Genomic DNA, 18,156 nt, shown 5'->3' with positions numbered 1-18,156 from the left:
CTCAGCCAGAGGGGCGAGTCCAACGAGACGAACGAATGAGCGTTAAAAGGGAGCGATGGCAAAAAAATACATCATACTGATTTTAACCTCCGACCGAGAAGGTCACGTTTTTTTCAGCTCAGCAGTTTGGCGTTTTGGACAGCGGACTAGGACGTCTCCCCCTGGCGATTCCGAAGGAGTTAACTTTAATTATTTTTAAGTGGCAGCAGAAGGAGAAGCAGATAGCAACGGCTAGTTTCGACCGTTAGGAGCGGGCGCTTGCCGGCAAACCGGAAAAGCGCGCGCTTTTGCGGCGTCACCGACGCCACGCCCCCTTTTCCCTTTGGGCAGTGGTGCCAGTTTCTCTTCTAGTATCGTAGTGATTTTTAACATAAACAAAAAAAACTAAAAAGAAAACACGCATTACGGACGGTGAAGTGACTGAAGGAAAACAAATTCAAAAGTTTATTCCCCTAAATTGTTCGCGATTATTGGTGGTTTTTGTAAGAGCTCTATAAAAAAAGTGACAGTGTTTTTCTAGATAATATCCCAAAGTGAAAAGTCCTCATAAGTGTTCTCTCCTTTAAATAATAAATCGATCTGTCGGCTATACCTAGGGGGTAGCCGACAACAGCATGGCTTCCAGTAGCTCCGGGCCTCCGGGAGGCCGGGCTACAAATTTGTACGAGGGTAAACCTACCCAACGTACTGCTCCAAGGTGGGCCGACCCACTGAACGGCGACCTACAGATCCTGTTACTTCGTGCCACAGGAGAGAACGTGATCCCGACTAACCCGTTCGTCGTGAGTAAGACGATCGCCAACGCTGTAGGAAAGAAATACTACACAGCGCGACCGCAACGGGACGACAAAAAGAGGACGCAGTATATCCTTACGGCCAAGGACGAGGATATAATTGGTAAGCTCCTTTTAATCAACAAATTGATCGATGAAACCCCTATCGAAGTAATTTACCACCCTACTCTAAATCAACGTAAATGCGTTGTTACTTGCCGTGATGTCATTGACATCAAAGAACCTGAACTAATTACAGAGCTTTCCGATCAAGGTGTGATCGATGTCAAGCGAATCACCAGGAAGGAGAATAACATTGTTATCCCAACCGCTACTCTCATTTTGACAATTCGTGGAACTGTTGTTCCCGATTTTATTAACTTCGGATTTATTCGGGCTGGGACTAGAAATTTCTATCCCAACCCAATGCAATGTTTCAAATGCTATAAATTTGGACATACGAGCAAGCGATGCAAACGCGAGAACCCGCTTTGCCGAAATTGTGGACAGGAACATCCAGAACAAAAGGATGGAATTAAAACCTGCAACGCTTCAGCATTTTGCTTGAACTGCCAAGGGGACCATTCCTCTTCGAACAGGAAATGCCCCGTATGGCAATCTGAAAACAATATAACCAAAATCAGAATCGACTATGGTATCTCCTATAAAGAGGCGAAAGAAAAGTTCAACGGTCAAAATAACGGACCAACTTTTGCAAGTGTTCTGCAAGACAGACTCTCCAACTTGCAAAAGCCAACACCCAGCTGCAATTGCAAATGTAACTGCGCCTCGGCCGCTTCGGCCTCTTCTAGCCTCGAAAGCACACCCCCAATTGACACTACAATCGATACTTTAATGACAGAGTTGACAACTGATAGCTCAACAACTGAATCCGAAAACGAATCAGTCATTTCAAAGGACACTTCTGATGTTCCAAACAAAAATAAAAATAAAAGAAAGATTGCGAAAGGTTCATCTTCAGATTCAGATCAAAAATCCGAAGATGAAACCCTAACTAACAAAGACAAGAAAAGAACAAGAAATGAACAAAAACAGACACCAACAACAAATAACAATACAACCCCAACAGAAAACAACAACAACCACAACAACACACATCAAACAAAAAACAACAATAACAACAACAGCAACGCACATTCAACAAAAAACAACACAAACACAACAAACACTCCAAAGACTTCTACACCAAACAAAAACAACACCAATACCTCAAAGAAAGCTTCTCTTTCCAAGGGTAAAGGACCATCGAACTAATTCTCTTTGAATAGTTCAAACATACACACAATTAAGACTTAGGAATTAGAGTTAAAAACACCAACACATTCACTCCAACACAGAAATTCGGGATACAATGGAACATCAGAAGTATCCGACGAAATATTCTAGAATTTAAAATGCTTATTTCAAACTCTAATCCCACAGTCATAGCCCTTCAAGAAACTATGACACCAAACAACTTCAATAAACACTTCATCTCAAAATATATCACATATTTCAAAGAGGGTCCCAACCCCTCAAAAAACGGAGTTGCAATCGCAATCAAAGATGGCACTCCACATGATCTTCTTCCCATTACCACTGATCTTCAGGCAGTGGTAGTGCGCATTAAACACCCCTTTCCAATCACCGTCGTTAGCATCTACATCACTTATGATTCCGATCCGAACACTCTACGCGGCCAACTGGACCATCTGTTCGCCCAACTTCCCGCCCCAATCATGCTTATGGGTGATTTCAACGCCCACTCATACGCCTGGGGAGGTGCATACCTCGATCGAAAAGGAACCATCATTGAGGATTTCATATCCGACCATTCTCTGCTCCTTCTTAACAACGGCCAACACACCAGGATCCATTATTCTGGTACTACTTCAGCCATCGATCTCACTATAGTATCAGACAAACAATCTTCAAAACTTTCTTGGAACATCCACGATGATACTTGCGGAAGCGATCATTTTCCAATCTTCACTTCCTTCGGCCAAACTTCTCCAGAGTTTTCAACAAGGCCAAGATGGAAATTTGAATACGCTGACTGGGCTGGCTATCAGTTTGACATTGAAAACCGCCTCTCCGCTAAACGAGATTGGACAGCCAAGGAATTCTCCAAAGTTGTCCTAGAAGTTGCAATGGTGCACATCCCCAGAACCAGTGGCATCCCTGGCAGGAAATGTGTCCCATGGTGGTCGCCTGAGCTGAAGGCAGCGATCAAAGGTCGACGTAAGGCCCTACGCAAATTAAGAAAGGCCCATCCGGACAGCCCACTGAGACCCACTCTGCTTGCAGAGTTCCAAAGGGCTCGCAAAGAAGCTAAGACTGCTATCAACACAGCCAAGCACAACAGTTGGGTTAAATTCGTCAGCGAAATTAATCCCAACGCGTCAACAAAGGAGTTATGGAGTAAGATTGGCAGGCTTCATGGAAAGAAAAGAAGCAAAGAATATAATCTTCTAATTAACGGTCAATACACCAATGACCGGAAAATCATCGCCGAGGCGTTTGGAGATTTCTTTGCATCCGCCTCCTCCAATCAAAACTACGACCAAACCTTTCTAACCCACAAAACGGAATGCGAAAGAATTCCCATCGATTTTCATACCGATGTGGAATTTGACTTCAACAAAAACCTCTCCCTCAAAGAGCTCGATTGGGTACTGAACAAAGTCAAACAAGGATCCACAGGACCTGATGACATCAGCTACCCTATGCTTAAGAATCTACCCTATCTCGGGAAAAAAGCACTTCTGAAGCTCCTCAACAAAGTCTGGGACAGTGGAACCCTCCCCAGTTGCTGGAAAGAGGGATTAATGATCTGTATCCCGAAACCAGACATGAACAATCATCTTCTTGACAATTTCCGCCCCATCACTCTCCTAAGTTGTGTTGGGAAAGTCTTGGAAAAAATGATCAATCGACGCTTAACGACTTTTCTAGAGTCAAATAAGCTGATTGATCCCAGACAATTCGCCTTCCGTGCGGGAAAAGGTACAGAAGATTGCCTTGTAGCAATCGAAAAAATCCTAGACGACGCAACTGAAAAATTACACCACATTGATATTGTTTCCCTGGATTTATCCAAGGCCTTCGATCGGGCATGGAGGTACCCAGTGCTGAAAAGTCTTTTCGACTGGGGGATTCGTGGGAGATTAGGTCTCTTCGTTAAAAGTTTTCTAGAAAACCGGTCTTTCAAAACCGTTATTAACAACCACCAATCTAAAAATCCCAGAAAACGGCTTCCCACAAGGCTCAGCACTTTCACCAACCTTCTTCAACATTGCCATGCAATCTCTATTCGAGATTATCCCGGACCATATAAAGATCATAGTCTATGCAGATGACATCACTCTTATCTCTACGAGCTGCTTCGGCTTAATTCAGAGAAAGAGGCTTCAAAAAACCTTAGACTCCATCCAAAACTGGGCTCTAAAAACAGGTTTTAAAATTTCCCCGGAGAAATCCAAACACATACATATCGTAAAAGCTCTCAGAAGGAGAACCTATCTTCAGCTCAACAAAATCCCGATCCCTACAATGAGGACATTGAAAATACTAGGGGTTACTTTCGACAAGAAACTCAACTTCCTATCACATTCCCAAAAGACCAAAATAGCCACCAGAAAGAAATTGAACATCATCAAGGCTATCGCAGGCAACCTAGCCTCTGGCCATAGAAAGACGCTGCTAAATGTTGTAAATGTTTGGTTGGTCCCACAAATCCTTTACGGAATAGGCACCTTCAGCCGTGGAGGGGACAGGGTGTTAAACACCATTCAACCAATTTACAATAAAGCAATTCGGCTCGCAATTGGCGCTTTTCCCTCCAGTCCTACTCTTGCTGTAATGGCAGAAAGTGGGCAACTTCCCTTCACCCACCTGGTAACAAAAGCCATCACTAATAAAGCCATCCGTCACTTGTCACTCCCCGAAAGCGACCACAATGTCCCATTAATACATAGGGCTAAAACATGGTTCAAAAATCTCACGAACAAAGATCTTCCCGATATATGTGAACGTTCATCTGCGACGGGAAGAAATTGGAACGTCAAACCGCCGAACATTAACCTTGAACTTCTCAAGGCAGTTCGGGCGGGAGACCCTTCTCCAAAAGTCAAAGCCTGCTTCAATAACCTCGTTGCATCCAATTTTCAAATCAACCACCAGGTATACACAGATGGTTCAGTCAGTGCCGATGGAGTTGGATGTGGAATCTTTGAGAGTAGATACACTGGTAGCTTTTCTCTTCCACCGCAATGCTCCATCTTCAGTGCGGAAGCTTTCGCCCTTTTAATAGCTACCCAAGAATGCACCCATGATTTTCTTCCTACCACAATATTCTCCGACTCAGCTAGCTGTCTCCATGATCTTCTGAGTGGAAACAGCAAACACCCATGGATTAAGCAAACAGAAGAGGCTGCTTCAAATAAAAACATCTCCTTCTGCTGGGTTCCTGGTCACTCAGGAATACGCGGAAACACAGCCGCCGACATACTGGCCGGCAAGGGCAGCAAAATAGAACCCCCAGACATGCCCTGTCCTCCATCTGACATTGTCCGCTGGGTAAAACAGCAAGTCCGTGAAAGTTGGGACATAGGTTGGATAAACAGCCGTCCCACTCATCTTCATAAAATTAAAAATTCCACTCTCCCTTGGGAGGACCGTCTCAATAGTAGGGAAAGGCAAGTCCTTACCCGTCTTCGAATTGGGCACACTAACTTCACCCACTCACACTTGTTCTGCAGAGCCGAAAAACCCCAATGTGCTTGCAACGAAGCTCTGGTTTCCGTTAGCCATCTTTTACTTGAATGTCAACATACCAAAGATGCTCGAGTCCGACACAACATAGGTCAGAGTCTCCGAGATATCCTCAGTAGAGACGAGACCCAAGAAACCAATTTAATTGCGTTTCTGAAAGAAACCGACTTCTTTGGTAAAATCTAAACCGAAATACTAAATACCTTGGAAATTGCTTATTAAAGTTCGCCACTTCACAGTCATGTATGCGTGTTTATGTGTGTATACACATGTATGTACGGGTCGGAAGGAAGGTATTCATACATGTATATACACGCATTCAATAATAATAAATAACAAATAATATAATATATACTTTCATACCCACATCTATCTTCTATCCATTACATTATACTTTAATCAACTTCCTATTCCTACAGCCACACTCACCAAGGAGGATAAATTCATTAAATAAACCTCTCCATTTTTCAGCTATACTATATACCATTAAATTCAAAACCACTATATTTTATTATCTATTCAAACTGTATTTCATGTCATTTTTACGGGTCGGAAGGAAGGTATTATTACATGTATATTCCAAATCTTGCATTTTTTCCTACTTGTTCAGTGCCTAGATTTCCATTTCACACCCCATATCCGGTTAGACGTAGTCCTACGTCAAAAATCGATTGATTTATTCTAGAATGAAGGTTTGATTAATCCTCGATTTTTTATCTCACACGATGTAAAATGGCTGTACCAAAACCTACAACATCGAGTCTCACTCGTGGTGCATTTGCATATCATAGGGTAGTGAAATTATTCGACGCGTGACCCATCAAAGTGTTTGCTTTTGGAAAGTGAGTTAAAATATGAATCATATTGTGGCAATAGATCTATTATAGACCAGATAGTTAATTTCTTTTCCGAGTGTATTCCCTTTTGTTCTATGTCTGTTATCAATGACCTGAAAATGAAGGTAATGAAGATGGTGAGGTTACGAGCGACATAGCATGTGCTGCCATAACTACTTCTCACATCATGACGATAATATCTGTGTTTATATTTGATTGCCTCCCACATTCGTGTAAAAATGCTATTTTCAATAAGTGTTTTATCAATGAAAAACAAACATTTTATTGATGTACTCGCGTATTAGAAACATAATGTGACAGCGTACAGTGTACATTTGTGAAATCACGTCGAAGAAGACCAATAAAAGTAATATTTTAGTGAGACATTTTCACTCCCCCACGGCCATAGAAACAAACGAACTATCCTTATTTTAACGATACCATATTAATATTACTATGGCTCTCATTTTCGGTTTGTGTGATGTGGTAAAATAGTCTTCAATTAAGCAGAATTTCACTGAAAATGTTACTGATATTTAGGACTAAAACTAGGACGTCTCTCTGGGCCTTTTCACCACATAAAAAAGGGAAATAAGTCACCATACAATTGTCATCTGTTAAAAAACAAAAAGTTACAAGATTTCATGAGAAATTTGGCTCAAATCATCATGAAATCATGAGTATTTTGAACATTGTTTTGTTTCTTCCATATACACTTCGTATAGAATGCAAATAATTTTGCTCGCCAATACAAATATACTTGGCCTACTGCTTCACCTCGATATGTACCTCATCGGCCTGTTATATTTCCGATTTGTATGTATTCCTTAGAGGTGAATGAACTGGAAAGTTTAAAGCCTCTTTAAAACAAAAAAGAAGAAGTGCTCCGTTTCAGTTAGTTTCTTCATTGTACATTTTAGCAGTAATTTGTTTCGCTAGCTTATTCACTTATTCTTTTTCTTATCAGAGCGCGATTTGTGAATCCGCTCCTCTGATGCCACATAGCCGAAACTGAAAGGGAAACACAAAACTTTTGGATATATCTTAAATATATTGTAATTTGTCATGTTTGTTTTATTTTGTTCAGCATGACTCTGATAACCTGCTCGGTGAAGTTTTTCCGATACACTTAGCACGGTTTTTTTTCCTACTCTGCGCTGTCTTTCGACCCGCCTGCCTTTATTTATTTTCATTACAGCGCCGTCATACCAACCCGCTCAGCGCGATACCTTGATCCGCCTACTATGATTTATAAAAATTGAGCTCTGCGCGGTCTATTCGACCCGCTATATGCGCTTGTTTTACTCGCTTGGCTTGTGTCTGTCTATTCAGCGCGGTTATTTCAACCCGCTCTGCGCGATTATTTGATCCACCCACTATGATTCCCACAAACTAGGCTCTGCGCGATCTATTCGATCCGCTCTATGCGGTGGTTCTACTCAATTGGCATGTTGACCGTACGCCACATCGTTTCGCATCACATCACATCAACAAATCGAGTTGGCTGGCAAAGCTGCTCGCGACGATAAGAAAAGCATTCAGAACAGAACACATTCGGTTCGGTGGACATCAAGACAACAGGCAGTTGTAGCTAGTGGCGAATGGCAAACGCAATCGCAAAACGACAGCAGGTAGCAGAAGAAAAAGTTTGTTCTTTATACTATCTGCTTTGGTGGCAAATCCAGAACAAGGCGGCATCGAGGGCGTTCGAAATGGTTTTTTTTCAAAACCTAAGTACTAAGTTTTCTAAATTGGAACCATTCCATAAAACAAGGCGCTTTTCAGGGCCACTAACCCTTCCAAAAAAGAGTTTAGGAAATACAGTTCAATGCTTTCTAAAACAGTATCCAAAATAATAATAAAACACAAATTGATTTTTTCATAATTTGTTTGCCAGGATGATGAGTATGTGCATTTGGCAGTTGTTCTGAGCTTATTGATGGTTGGGTACTTTCCCGATTATTCAATTTTAATCAATTCTCGAATTGCTTCTAGATTGAAAGTACAGTAATTTACATTTAGCTCGACATTTAGCTAATTTGACGGACCAGTAATGCGACATATTTAGTTGGACATTTTTGTAAACATAGAGTTCGGGGTCCAAATTATGACCCCACATTGAAAGTCGACACTGTACCACTGTCATCGCAAATGTTTAATTACAGATTAAAATCGCCTCCAATGCGACACTGAGTGGTGCTTCGGCACGTCGCATTAAATGTAATTTACTATACAACATGTCACAAGCTGGATGGGAAGAAATTTTCCAACTGTGAAAGCTGTGGCGAGTGGCAAACGCAATCGCTAAACAGGAAGCCGAACAAGATGGGGATATTGAGTGATAATAAAACAATAAACTCTTTAGATTAAAGATAATTTTGTGATCCTGAAAAGGACCCTTTTTAGCCTGCATGTGAATCCAACGAGCGAACAAATCGTAATGAATGTATTTTCTTCTTCTTCTTCTTCTTTGTTTTTGAGAGGCTTTAAACTTTGCAGTTCATTCGCCTCTAGCCCAGTGAAGAGCCACAATAAAACCATAGGGGACTGGCAAAAGGGAAACCAAAAACAAAAAATCACCCATCAGATCTGTCCGCTCGATTTTCGATTCAAGAAGAAGGTAGGAAGGAATCCTATGCTTCATAAGATATTTGAGGGGCTTAGAATGCAAGGGGTGTAAGTGACTTGATCGATTTCTCTTCAGCAACTTTTTATTCAGTTAATAACTCAACTGCAAAAACGTTCCAATTTAAGTTTGCTATAGAATCCGATAGATGAGGTTCTGACCTACATTGTGAAAAACAGTTGGGAATGTATTTGCTGCGGAGTTATGACCAAAAGAGAGAGTCGATGTAGAGAAATCGATCAAATCACTTACACCCCTTTCATTCTAAGCCCCTCATTTAATATATGCTGTAAAGGAAAGTAAATATTTACTGATCCGAGGACCAAAGCGGTAACGAATCACAAGTGACCTAGATTTCAAGCGAATGGTGTGTTCCGAAACCCAAAAAAAAACGGCCCTTCTCAGGAGGATAGGAAGAAAACCCGCCTACAGAACAGAACACATTCGGTTCGGTAGCAACAACTAGTTTCAGCGAGTGGCAAACGCAATCCCAAAACGGCAGCAGATAGAAGAAGGAAAAAGTTTATACAGATTGCTTTGGTGGCAAAACCAGCCACCGTAAAACACGACGCTTTTCATGGCCATTAAACCTTTTAAAGAAGAGTTATTAAAAGTTATTCACAATACCAATGCATTCTAAAGTGACATAATATGGCATATAATATGAACTGATTTATTTTGTTTATGCTTGTTTTTGAACTTATTGGTGGTTGGGGTCTTTTAAATTGATCATTCAGTTTTCAGTTTTCATTCAGCATGGTTCCCGAATTGAAAGTGGCTTCAAATTACAACACATTGTATGCAGGATGGCATTCTCGAATTTTCTCGGTAGCAAGAACTGCTTTCTTTGGTTGATAACTGATGTTGAAAATTGACTGACGTTACATCTGCATTGTATAGAAACATAACTAAGGAGCAACATGATGAGCTATGTATTTCTTTCTTCTTCTTCTTCTTTTTGGCTTCAAGAGGGTTTAAATTTTTCAATTCATTCGCCTCTAGTATGTATTTCCTGCTGCTCTGTTCTTATTTTAAAGGTCATCCGTCCCTTTATTCACTGTTGGTTTTTCAGAACGCTTATAGCTCGTCTATTTCTCGACAGATCGCAGAGTTCATCGCCAAAACCTCAGTTCTTTTTCATTTTTATTTACATTGTTTGCGGAGACTACAAATCTTACAATTCATTCGTTTCCGAAACCACAGTTTAAGGTACGGTAATGTGTTCAATAGTGAAATATATGATAGTGAACGAGCTGAGCACCACTATGCATTCCCTATCATAAAGGGTGTGTCAAATCAAATTGCATCACGGAAAAAACGCTGTAGAAATTCGCCCAGTAAACCGATCCTTTTGAAAATTTTAGACAGTAAAATAAAAACTAATAAACAACTTTTGGCATTTTCTTTTTATTCATACTTCGAGCCCAAGCCCGTATGCTCGCACCTTCCTCTTTACCCCGTCCATAAGGTTCTGTACAACGTCAGGTTGTAGTTTTTTTTGAACAGAAATCCATTTTCTCTTGAAGTCCGCCTCCGATTTGACAACTTTTGGGTTCTTCCGGAGGACCTGCTTCATAATCGCCCAATATTTCTCTATTGGGCGAAGCTCCGGCGCGTTGGGCGGGTTCATTTCCTTTGGCACGAAGGTGACCCCGTTGGCTTCGTACCACTCCAACACGTCCTTTGAATAGTGGCACGAAGCGAGATCCGGCCAGAAGATGGTCGGGCCCTCGTGCTGCTTCAATAGTGGTAGTAAGCGCTTCTGTAGGCACTCCTTAAGGTAAACCTGCCCGTTTACCGTGCCGGTCATCACGAAGGGGGCGCTCCGCTTTCCGCAAGAGCAGATCGCTTGCCACACCATGTACTTTTTGGCAAACTTGGATAGTTTCTGCTTGCGAATCTCCTCCGGAACGCTGAATTTGTCCTCTGCGGAGAAGAACAACAGGCTCGGCAGCTGACGAAAGTCCGCTTTGACGTAGGTTTCGTCGTCCATTACCAGGCAATGCGGCTTCGTCAGCATTGCGGTGTACAGCTTCCGGGCTCGCGTCTTCCCCACCATGTTTTGCCTTTCGTCACGGTTAGGAGCCTTCTGAACCTTGTATGTACGCAGGCCCTCCCGCTGCTTGGTCCGCTGGACGAATGAACTTGACAAATTCAGCTTATTGGCGACATCCCGGACCGAACTTCTCGGATCACGTCTAAATTGCTTAACTACGCACTTGTGATCTTTTTCACTGACGGAGCATCCATTTTTGCCGTTCTTCACCTTCCGGTCGATGGTTAGGTTCTCGAAGTATCGTTTTAGTACTCTGCTGACCGTGGAATGGACGATTCCTAGCATCTTACCGATGTCCCGATGTGACAACTCCGGATTCTCGAAATGAGTGCACAGGATTAATTCACGACGCTCTTTTTCGTTCGACGACATTTTTCCAAATTTACGAAAAAATGACAGTGAAGCATGGCCATCGTGATCTATACACTCTTATCTGATTATAAGCGAAAGCTGAAGATATAATTCCTAAAAATAAAATTTCTACAGCGTTTTTTCCGTGATGCAATTTGATGTGACACACCCTTTAGCCATCGTTTTGATTGTACGATATGTGCATACGCCAAAAGATGACCGGAGTTGAACATTTAATAAGTACAAAGCCTTCAGAAAAATATCAAGAAGCAACTATAAGATAGTAAGAAAAAATTGAGAAAGTTTGTAAAAAAACGAAACAACACAACATCAAATGTTCTTTTCAGAACCTCCAACATGTTCATAAAGAGTAAACAGTAAACTAATCCATTTTTCAGTTAGATAGGTAGGTATTCACGAAGGAGAAGAAAATAAAACAATATATTTAAAATATATATTTAGCAAAAGCTGTCCCCTTTGTATAGTCCTACGTCACTCCGGTTATGTCACCGACATTACCTACTCGTTTTTTTGTTCGCCAATTACGTTGCAGTCAAAGTAAAGAAAAGGAAATAAACTGCAACTCCTGGCAGGATCGCCATTGTGTGGCTTCAATTTATCGTTGGGGAAAGGGATCACTAAATTCGGTTTGGTTCTGCACGTCTTACCTGCCGGTTGACGGTTGAAGGCTCGAAAGAAGAAATAACGCGGGTCGCCATCGAGGAGTGGGCATTGACGTTCTCGGCCAACACGTAAGGTTGCCGTCTATAGTCAGCGCATGCCACCCTGCCTCGAATACTTCAGTCCGTACCACACACCTACTAAAATTTAAGCGCGATTCACATACAACATCCACGTCACGTTCACGTTCCGTCACGTCACGTTGCGACAATTATTCTTTCAAGCAGTTCTTATGCAAACATTCACATACACCGGCAACGGCAACTTCGACTTGCCGTTGCTGATGTATGTGAATGCTTCAATAGGAATTGCAAGGAAGAATAATTGACGCAACGTGACGTGACGGAACGTGAACGTGACGTGGATGTTGTATGTGAATCGCACTTTATTATTATTATATAACGTCAATTTCGGACACAATTTTTGTATGGGATTTTCTCACCACTTGCAGAGAAAAAGTGATTTGCATTCACATAGAATACTAATTTGATTTGGAAAAGTTACTTTTTATTCATAATTTACACTTTGAAACTCGTTTTTCCTTCTCAAAAACACATCATAATACTCGCTTCACAAATACAGACTGTTCCTTTCAGTTTCAGAGATGCCAGATTATTTATGTTTGCGAAAATATATGCAAGATATATTATCTGCAAGCAATGTTTTTATTCCATAAATAAGACTATGACAGTAGAACCCCGACTATCCGCGAGCGGGTGATCCGCCGTGCGGATTATTCGCGACTGCGAGTTCCATAGTTAATCAATAGGCCTTTCCGGAATTTGTTAGTGAGTTGTAGGCCCATGATCTTTTGTTGTGGTCATGGCTTTAGCATTATTTAGCCATATACACCTTATAGATGAATAGTTTAGTGATTTCTGTATTAATAAAACATAGTTTTTATGTTGAAACGTCAAAGCAATAAAAAAGCCGTATCCATAGGATTTGTACACAACTGTTTGGGCTTATGAGGACAACATGATTTTGCTATGAAGCTACAGTGTGACTTTTCTAGAACTGGTTAATCTGTTTACTCGTTTATCGCAGTTTCAACTGATCGCTGAGAAATGTTTCTGAGCCACACATGTGTGTTGTGCTTCCGTGGTCGAGTGGTTAGCGTCACACCTAATATGCGGGGGGTTGGGGTTCGATTCCCGTTCTGGACAAACGACAAGCAAACGACTTGCACTGGGGTCACGCGTATTCTAGAGCTTGCCATTCAGAATGCATTCAAGACGTTTTATTTGATATAGAAAAAAATGACGCAAGTAATGCGGCGTTAAGACGGCGAAGTTCCTCTAGGAACGTTAGTGCCATTTAAGAAGAAAAAGAATGTGTGTTGTTAATAGATTGTCGCAAACTCGATTTAATTATTTAATTTTATTTTTTTTCGCTGTTGAAACGAACAATCTAGTCTAGGTTTTATTAAAACCCAACGGTTAAAAATTTGCAACTAAAAGGAGAATTCCTCATAAGATGAGCAAACTAGGCGAAAGGCCTTCCGGATCCGGTCCAACGATGGAAAAGGAAATGTTGGAGTGCATGGGCCATTTTCGTCGGGAATTATAAGAACGTTCAAAATTGTCCAAAGGAGAAGCAGAAAATTTTAAAGCAATTCAAGCTCGACACATGTTATGAGTACCTGACAGACGAACAGAAAAAATCGATTATAACTGGCAACTACGAAGTTCCGAAAAAGTAGCTTTTGCTAGAATACCAAGACTCCGTAGAAATTTGAAGGCCGCTGAAATTAATTCTAATGATGTCATTAATCAGATTGCACTGGATGTGTTACAAATCATCATGAAATGGGACTTCCAAGAATCGGTTCCAAATCTTCTTTTTATCCAAAATATATATTTTGTTGATAACATCGTTATACACTTATGGCTTAACCTATTGACAACGGTTTATTTTTATACCCTAGTGGTTGTTATGCAGTTGTTATTTACATCATGCATAGTAACCGTTGTTGCTATGAATCTTATATGAAACAAACATGGGAAACTAACTGGAAATCATAGCCTACCATGGTTTTCAACACCCCCTCTCAGTTGTTTCCTTCTAATCCTAGCTTACTTCTTAAAGCATTGAAAGTTAGAGTGGGTAGCGACTTCGTGAGAATGTCTGCTAGTTGCTTCTGGGTTGGGATGTATATTATCTGCAACTGCATTCCGGATAAAATTATATTTAACGTCAATGTTTGACTCGCCTTGTTTCCTCTCGTTCCGCCATTGCAATCGCTCCTTGGTTGTCTTCATAAATCGGTACCGGAAACAGTAGTCCATCTTGTTGGAGGTCGGTAATCAAACCAGTCAACCAGATCATCTCACTTACGCAGGAACTCATGGCAACGTACTCTGCTTCAGTAGAAGACATCGCTTCTGTAGGCTATTTCTTTGATGACCAGGCAACAATGTTCCCGTGAACCTTCAGCAAAAATCCGGAAACACACTTGCGGTCTGATTCATCACTTGCAAAGTCTGTATCAACGTAGGCAGATACTGTCGCTTCCTTCGGTAAACTAATGCTTCGTTGCTTGTAGATATCGTAGGACTCGTTTTGCATGTTTCCAATGCTCATCTCCAGCAGCGTCCTGGAGCCTTGCCAGTATCCAACGATGAAACATATGTCTGGTCGTGAACCCATCATGATATACATTAAGCTACCGATGAGCTCACGGTAAGGGTGTGTACATTTTGTATCTTCCCGCTTCAACTGCAGTCTTGATTCGACAGGCGTATCAACAGGATTGCAGTTCTCCATGCCGAAACGCGAAAGTATTTTATCGATCTGTCCTGTCTGAGACAGCCTCGTAGTTCCACGATCCAGATCCCTGTTGATCTTGATTCCAAGATAGTGGTGTAGCTGCATAATATCTGTCATCTCAAATTCTCGCATCAGCTTGTTCTTCACACGTTCTATATCGTCTTCATTCCCAGCAGCAATCAGAAGGTCATCTACATATATCACGAGGTATATCTTACTGTCTCCACGAGCTCGAACATACAAGCAATAATCATGCTTTGATCGCGTAAATCCAAAGGTAATCAGGAACTCGTTGAAACGGCTGTACAAAACACGTGGGTGATTACTTCAGGCCGTAAAGTGATCGATGCAGCAAGCAAACTTCGTCAGATCGCTGCTCTACCCTCTCTGGACACCGCATGTATACCTTCTCTGTGAGAATTGTAAGTTGTGAAACTCTCTAATTAGGGATTTCCTTTCCTCAGGGTCGTTTAACCTGCTTCCGGTCACTTGCAAACAGCTGTTCCTCCAGCAAAAAGGAGCAGTGTCGGTTTTATCCTTCTCCACAAGACCTACGCATTCCTTTGAAGCCACCAACTACTCCCACAATCAACTATCTCTCAAAGGTTGAGCAATGCTAGCCAACTCCGGCGACTAATCGAGGACGAGGGCTGGCGACTCCTTTTGAGTCCGAAAAAAACGGGAATTTCCAAAACCGCAATAGAGGAGATAAATGTAATTTTCTTACAATTTTCTTCTTTTATTCCTTCCTTTTAAATCTACTCTTTAATTTTCTTCTGACCCTATCCTATTTTCCTACCTTTTTCCTCTGTCCTAATTGTGACGTCACAAAATTTTATGTTTTTATACTTGCAGTACTTTTCGAGTATTCTTTCTCTTCTTTCTGTGTTCTTTCTCCGCGGTATTAACAGGAACCCCGCTGTAGCCACCAAGAGTTGATCGGATTTTTCTGGTTCCTGTATCCTGAATCGTCGCCGAATAACAATGACGGATAGTTCAGTGGAACGTCCTTTTGACGTAGGACTACGTCTAACCGGAAGATATAGGGGGTGAAATGAAAATCTAGGCATTGACCAAGTAGGAAAAAATGCAAGATTTGGAACGCTTATAACTCGGGCATTTCTCAATAGATCGCAAAGGTGTTTGCATCAATTGATAGGAAATATATCTAGGCATCTATCATAACGAATAACATTTCATTTTTCTTGAGATAAACAATTGAATAATTGTGAAATATGAAGCATTGAATAATTGTGAAATATGAAGCATTGTTGTGAAATATGAATAATTGTGAAATATGAAGCAAAAATCACCGCTCCGCTGCCGTAACGATCATTCTCATCCAAACCATACACCACATCGTTTCGCATCACATCACATCAACAAACCAACACAAGCAGCCATATCTGGACATGGCAAAGGAGCAAAGGAGCAAAGGAGGATCGCGACGATAAGAAAACCCGCATTCAGAACAGACCACAATCGGTTCCGTGGACACCAAGACAACAACAGGCAGTTGCAGCGAGTGGCGAGTGGCAAACGCAATCGCAAAACGGCAGCAGGTAGCAGAAGAAAAAACAGGAAGTGGGTTATATCTATGGTATAACTGCAATGGTGACGTAGGACTATCGTTGATTCAGTGATCATTTGTTTGAAGTTGAATCTGAATCCATTCTGAATGAATGACTAAATGAATATTTGAGGCTCTTCGAAAACGAGAGCTCTTTCGCTTGCATGTTATTTTCAATGCCAAGAGGAACTGTCAGATTATTTTGCAGCAGCGATATCTTTCCGGATTCTTCTCGAAGTCCACCACCAGTGGTTAATGCTAACTCGATAACCACCTGTTAATTGCACTTGATTGAAAAACCACAAAATCAATTATATTTGGTCGCAGTAAAGGGTGTGTCAAATCAAATTGCATCACGGAAAAAACGCTGTAGAAATTCGCCCAGTAGACCGATCCTTTTGAAAATTTTAGACAGTAAAATAAAAACTATTAAACAACTTTTGGCATTTTCTTTTTATTCATACTTCGAGCCCAAGCCCGTATGCTCGCACCTTCCTCTCTACCTCGTCCATAAGGTTCTGTACAACGTCAGGTTGTAGTTTTTTTTTAACAGAAATCCATTTTCTCTTGAAGTCCGCCTCCGATTTGACAACTTTTGGGTTCTTCCGGAGGGCCTGCTTCATAATCGCCCAATATTTCTCTATTGGGCGAAGCTCCGGCGCGTTGGGCGGGTTCATTTCCTTTGGCACGAAGGTGACCCCGTTGGCTTCGTACCACTCCAACACGTCCTTTGAATAGTGGCACGAAGTGAGATCCGGCCAGAAGATGGTCGGGCCCTCGTGCTGCTTCAATAGTGGTAGTAAGCGCTTCTGTAGGCACTCCTTAAGGTAAACCTGCCCGTTTACCGTGCCGGTCATCCCGAAGGGGGCGCTCCGCTTTCCGCAAGAGCAGATCGCTTGCCACACCATGTACTTTTTGGCAAACTTGGATAGTTTCTGCTTGCGAATCTCCTCTCGAACGCTGAATTTGTCCTCTGCGGAGAAGAACAACAGGCCCGGCAGCTGACGAAAGTCCGCTTTGACGTAGGTTTCGTCGCCCATTACCAGGCAATGCGGCTTCGTCAGCATTTCGGTGTACAGCTTCCGGGCTCGCGTCTTCCCCACCATGTTTTGCCTTTCGTCGCGGTTAGGAGCCTTCTGAACCTTGTATGTACGCAGGCCCTCCCGCTGCTTGGTCCGCTGGACGAATGAACTTGACAAATTCAGCTTATTGGCGACATCCCGGACCGAACTTCTCGGATCACGTCTAAACTGCTTAACTACGCGCTTGTGATCTTTTTCACTGACGGAGCATCCATTTTTGCCGTTATTCACCTTCCGGTCGATGGTTAGGTTCTCGAAGTATCGTTTTAGTACTCTGCTGACCGTGGATTGGACGATTCCCAGCATCTTACCGATGTCCCGATGTGACAACTCCGGATTCTCGAAATGAGTGCACAGGATTAATTCACGACGCTCTTTTTCGTTCGACGACATTTTTCCAAATTTACGAAAAATTGACAGTGAAGTATGGCCAACGTGATCTATACAGTCTTATCTGATTATAAGCGAAAGCTGAAGATATAATTCCTAAAAATTAAATTTCTACAGCGTTTTTTCCGTGATGCAATTTGATGTGACACACCCTTTATTATATGGATATAAAACGTTAAAATAAACTCTTTCGCTTGAATGTAATTTGCAATTCCAAAGGGAACGGACAGAGTATTTTTCAGCAACGAT

Source organism: Toxorhynchites rutilus, chromosome 2, assembly GCF_029784135.1.
Source record: "Toxorhynchites rutilus septentrionalis strain SRP chromosome 2, ASM2978413v1, whole genome shotgun sequence".
In the NCBI taxonomy this organism is placed as follows: Eukaryota; Metazoa; Arthropoda; class Insecta; order Diptera; family Culicidae; genus Toxorhynchites; species Toxorhynchites rutilus.
This window is presented reverse-complemented; position numbering follows the sequence as displayed.